Source organism: Lathyrus oleraceus, chromosome 6, assembly GCF_024323335.1.
Source record: "Lathyrus oleraceus cultivar Zhongwan6 chromosome 6, CAAS_Psat_ZW6_1.0, whole genome shotgun sequence".
In the NCBI taxonomy this organism is placed as follows: Eukaryota; Viridiplantae; Streptophyta; class Magnoliopsida; order Fabales; family Fabaceae; genus Lathyrus; species Lathyrus oleraceus.
The window spans coordinates 469,001,367-469,007,263 of record NC_066584.1 but is presented as its reverse complement, the minus strand read 5'-3'; the positions used below and the strand labels follow the sequence as shown (position 1 = coordinate 469,007,263).

The following is a 5,897-nucleotide window of genomic DNA, read 5'->3' as shown; positions in this document are numbered from 1 at the left end:
AGAAAAACAAATAAAGGAGATGTTAGAGGTGGGAATTATTCAACACAGCTGCAACACGTTTTCGAGTCTTGTTATACTAGTGAAGAAGAAGGACGGGACATGGCGGATGTGTGTTGATTATCGAGCTCTTAAGAAGGTCACTGTGCCCGACAAGTTTCCGATACCGGTGATAGATGAGTTACTCGATGAGTTACATGGAGCTCAATATTTCACCAAGCTTGATTTGAAGTCCGGGTACCATCAAGTGAGGGTGAAACTGGAGGATGTTCACAAGACGGCTTTCCATACTCATGACGACCATTATGAATACCTTGTGATGCCGTTTGGATTGATGAACGCTCCGTCCACATTCCAATCCTTGATGAACGAGGTGTTCAGGCCGTTGTTGAGGAAGTTTGTGTTAGTTTTTTTCGACGACATACTCATTTATAGTAAATTGTGGCAGGCGCATATCCTTGAAGTAACCGAAATTATTGCAGATTTTGAGGAGACACAAACTGGTTTCTAATAGGAAAAAGTGTCAATTTGGCCAAAAGTCTGTTGAGTATCTCGATCATTTGATCACGGGAAATGGTGTAGCAGTAGATCCCACAAAGGTGCAGAGTGTAATTCAATGGCCTATACCTAAGAATGCTAAAGGGGTGAGGGGATTTCTTGGTCTTACGGGCTACTATCGCAAGTTTATAAAAGATTATGGGAAGGTTGCCAAGCCATTGATAAATTCAGTTTAGTTCGATTCGACAATAATTTCATATCTATAAATTAGACGAATTTGTCAATACGGGTGTTCAAAAAAATTATGAACCGAACTGTCGAATCGAACTAAACTGAATTTAAAATAATCGAACTGATATGTTTGGTTAGTGGACTGAACCATATTGTATTAAATGTTTTAGAATCGAACCGAAACTGAAACTGGACCGGATCAAACCGAAATTGAAAATGAAAAATAGTTTTAAATTAAAAAAAATATATATTCAAAAAAAATTAACGGTTCGATTTTTTAACAAATGGTTCGGTTTGGAAAAATTATCTTTTAACATTTCAAAATTTCTAAACGATATACCAAATCAATAGTTTTGGTTTGTTTTGGTTCTGAGTAAATTTAAACGGTTTAGTTCAAATAAACTTTAACTATGATTTGGTTCGGTTCGGTTCAATTTTCTCATAACACCCTATCATGAACAACCCTAATTGTCAATATGTGAAACTTAGTTGAGGACATGCCAATAGTTTTTAATAATGATTTTTTTTGTCTTCAAAACGATAGTGCTAGGAAAGAAATTTTATCCTAGAGAGTGTTAAGTATAGTGTAAAGAGAATTTGAGTTATTTGTCACAAAAATGTATAAAAGAAAAGTATAGAAGAAAAAAAAAGTTAAATAATTTGATTGATTCATTGAATATGTAAAATAATTAAGATTTGATACATATTTTAGTTTTTTAATTTAATTTAATATTACGTTTTAGTCTCTTAACTTAAAAAAAACATTATAAGATTTGATACATATTTTAGTCTCTTAACTTAATTTAAGTTAGTCTATTCCATTAATTTGTAATAATAATAAAAATTAAGTTCTAGTAATGTTGCATAACCACACCGTCATTGTATAAATCCGAATCAATATATGTAATTAAAAACGGACACACAATTTAAATTGCGGAGTTTTCCAAATACAAGCATACTTATTGTGTAACTGCTTTTAATTACATAATTAATCCCCCGCAATTTAAATTGAGTATCCATTTTTAATTATATATGATGACTCAGATCTTTATCAATGACCTTATTGTCACGCCAAACCATCAAAATTTAATATTTTTTTTTGCAGAAATTGACGGAAATGATCAAATATGATAACAGAAGTGAAGTTAAGAGATTAACTTATAACATTTTTAAATTAAAAGATTAAAACGGAATATTAAATTAAATTAAAGAACTTGATGATTAATTAAGTCAATAATATATATATTTATGTAACTTGATGATTAAAACGGAAATGATAAAACTTCTTACTAACCATAACATAGTGTCCTACAAAAATATTGTCTCATTAGATTATTTATGTAAGTAATGTGTAGTGTTTCCTTTATGATGCCATATGTAACGCCCATGTTCGGCTTTCTGCCTTTTGTTTCTCATCATGTTTATTAAACTTTATCCCTCGTGTAATAATCATATGTCGTGAATCCATAGTCTTCGTCATTTTTGATTTTGAATAAGTTAAAGTTTTGATGATCATGATATTGATCCTAATAGAAGATCCATGCGTCTATGTGGGTATGAGAAAAAATATGAAATATAATATTAGATATATTGAAGGTTGAATTATATTTAAATACACATTGAAAATAAAATTTATATATGCTTTTTTGTTTGGATCTGATTGATTGTATTATGTGTCAGAACTATTCCAATCACATTTTAAATATTACATTGAAAAGATTGAAATACATAATAATCAAGATTTTAGATTTTTCATATTTGAGAGCAATATTTAATCATGTTTTCTTATTTGAATCTAAATGATTGTGTTTCGTGTCATTTCATAAACCTTTTTATGTAAAATTAGAAAAATGGATTATAATTGATTGTCTTCCGTGTCACGTCATTGAAAATAATATATTTGTTTTTTTCTGTTGAAAAAAATGAAATTTCTGCTTTTCATTTTATGTTCCTTTCATTTTTATGTCTGCCAAGTTGAATCATCAACTATTAAAAAAACTTAAGTCTGCTAAGTTGGAAAAACTATGAAAATCTCAGCATGGCTACAACTCAGTATTTGAACAACAATTAATTAGTTACAATTGGTTCAACAGAAGCTTATTGCGGATCAAAATCAAGTTAAAGCAGCTTTTCGTAGAGAAGGAACACATGTATGCCTTCATGAGTTTGAATATTAAAATATTCATCGATACTTTCGTGTTCTCGTAGTTTTTTTATCCATGGATGACCTGCAATACACAATTGTGAGTAACAAATTAGAAAATTAAGAATGAGAGTCTAAAATGGTAGCTGAGAAACTCACTTAATTCCTGTGCTGCACTCATTCTTTTCCGTGGATTTTTATTAAGCAATCTCTTAACAAAATTCCTTTGCCTCATCTGATAGAGAAGGCCAGGGTTCGCCAAAACTTGGATCAACTTTCACTCCAATCATCCAGAAATCAGCCTCAGTACTATAAACTTTATGAATAACTTCTGGAGCCACATAGTATGCACTACCTACAATATCATTCAGTCTTTCATCTGTAAAGCATAATGAGAAGTCAAAAACAAAGCATGTCCAAGATGATAAACGGCATGGGCATAGTTGTTGAGAAAAAGATATACGTTTTTACATTAAGAGAACATATTTGATTTATAACATGTTTTCATAAAATTATGCTAAATCCATATTTGTTGAACCAAAATAATACAAGAACTATATTATTTTCCTATTTTAAATTGGTGCTGACAGTCTAATTTATAAACAGACGCAGCGGTTCATGTCGACTACAACAATGATGCCCGATTCGGTTCAGGCGCAGCTTTGTGCAAGACTTCGACCAATATCATTGTGCACAATTGCATTTCTATCTCTAACATTCTCAAACCTAAAACAATTCATCATTTATTTCCTATTTTTTCACTCAAAAGTCAAGAGTTCAAGTTTAAGGTTGGTTTTCAAATTTTTTTTACCTTCCCAAGGCCTTCTCAACCCTGCGCTGCAATAAAATACACTAAGGTTTCACCAACCATATCGAAGAACTTGGCTTGAGAGCACGCTGAAGAACAACCTTCCAATTGGAGAATCTTTGAAAAATACGATTTAAGATTTTTTCACAAGATTTTTTCACACACCCGCACATTACTTCAGATGATTTTCCAGCAACACACGGGTGGCGCCGCAAATTCTCAACCTGTACAAAGCTAAAAAAAGCTTCAAAACCTAATAAGCTATTAGAAAATTGAATCCCTATATTATTTAATGTCAACAAACACAACAATGCAATATCCATATTACACAAACAAATAAATAAAAATTTGAATCTTATCTACTAAAAATAACATAATATAAGATTAGGAACTGGTATTAAAACCCATGTCAATTCTTACACCATATTAAAATTAGAACATTTACTATTAAGTAAATATGCATCTTTTTTACTGGTAGCCAGAAAATATATTGAGAACCTCATACAAATAGTTTTGGTCTATATTGGTACATCATTAAAATAAAGCTTAAAACATGGTTTGGTCTACCTAGTTGTTCTTCATTCAGTTAAATATAAGAACCAATCAAATCAATCTTTCAAGAATATTTTTATTCACAAACAAAATATAAATATAATTCCAAAAAAAAAATACAACCAAAGAATCATAAACATATATAGGAAGTAGTTATAAATTTGTTCAAATAATCCATAAAAAATTAAAAATAAAAATAGAAACCCTAAAATAGATTTAATTAAAAGGAGAAAAAACATTAAAAACCAAGACATACATAGGAATCATCGTTTCTAGCATTGTCTCGTACCATCACCACTGCATCACTCTCTCCGACCATAACTCTGCTCAGACATCTCCACCGTTGCTGTTATGAATAGTCAGACATTTTTTTTCTTCAAAAATTCACCTTTGTTAACAGAAATTAAATTAGATGAAAAAAAAAAGGAATGAAGAAGAAGGAAGATAAAGAAAAGAGTATTAGGGAAAGAGAGGAAGAAGAAGAGGGAAATAAGTTTCTGATGAAAGAGAAAGAAGGTATAATATTAAATTTAATTTGAATTTTGAAATTGGCAAATCCTACATTGACATGTGTTTTACATATGAAATAAAAGGTTAAGGAAAATCGGGTAAACACAATCATTACCTGATATGTGTAGTTTTTTTTGCTATATAATTGGTTATAGGAGTTGCGTTTAGTCAATTTCTGAAAATGACTTTTTATTGTGTATTGTAAAATATAATGAAAGGGTATTTTAGGGAGTGCAATGACATGTTCTAATCTTAGTTAGATAGTTGATAACTCAATAGACTTCATAAATTATCAGTTGACTCATATTCAACTATGTGTATACTCGTTTGACTTGTATCGACTAAGAAACATTTTATTAACTCTAAATTTGTTACTTTCAATTTCAACTAACACGTAAATTATTTTTAGGTGTAAAAATCTCATTTTTTTAAATATTAATCAATTGATTATCAAAACATTTTTGGATTAATTTTTTCAATTTTTTATAAATAAATAAAAAAAAGGTTAATACTAAATTCTCTAATGCTACATGTGACAAATCTAAAAAATCCTCTTTATAAAAAAACAGACTCTCCTTCTATCTTATGAATATCTAATTAAGTCGCTTAATAGAGTTTAAAATCTTCAAGCAGTTTCTTCTCCTCAACAACATGTTTCTTCTTCACAACAACATTGACACAATTCATTATCTCCTTTTATCATTAAGTTTTCATCTACTAGATCCAAATTCAATTATTACTACTGGATCCATATTCAGATCCATCAAAGAGTGTGTCTACTGGAAGATTCGTCTTCAATCAAGTCTCCCTTGAAAAGATCCTCTTCAAAGAATCCAAAATATCTGTCTAACTGGAAGGTGATTCGACCAACTTGTATGGAACCAATGTTTATGAGAGAGAATACATATCCTATGAGAATATTAGCAGAGTATTGCTCATAGGATTCTTTACTAAGATTATGGATTTAATGTTTTCAAGGCTTGTTAGGGAGTTCTACTCAAACCTCCAGATTGAAGGTTTGATTATCTGTTAGCTGGAATTTCAATGTTAATGAGAGTTTAAGATGTTAAAGAAAAGTTGAAGGAAATACTTGGAGAAGATAAGTCGAGTTCAACTAAGAAAATCTTGATGAGATTTCGACTCGATTTGGTGAAGAGA

At 30.2% G+C, this 5,897-nt stretch overlaps 1 long non-coding RNA gene across 1 annotated transcript; it reads right to left on the bottom strand.

Annotated features, from left to right (window-relative positions):
- Nucleotides 1–2,725: 2,725 nt before the first annotated feature.
- Nucleotides 2,726–4,732, bottom strand: LOC127092562 (uncharacterized). The gene is made up of 4 exons (XR_007792211.1): nt 4,486–4,732; nt 3,681–3,901; nt 3,029–3,248; nt 2,726–2,954 (listed from the first exon to the last, which is right to left on the bottom strand). It is a non-coding gene; the product is annotated as an uncharacterized LOC127092562 (long non-coding RNA).
- Nucleotides 4,733–5,897: the final 1,165 nt, after the last annotated feature.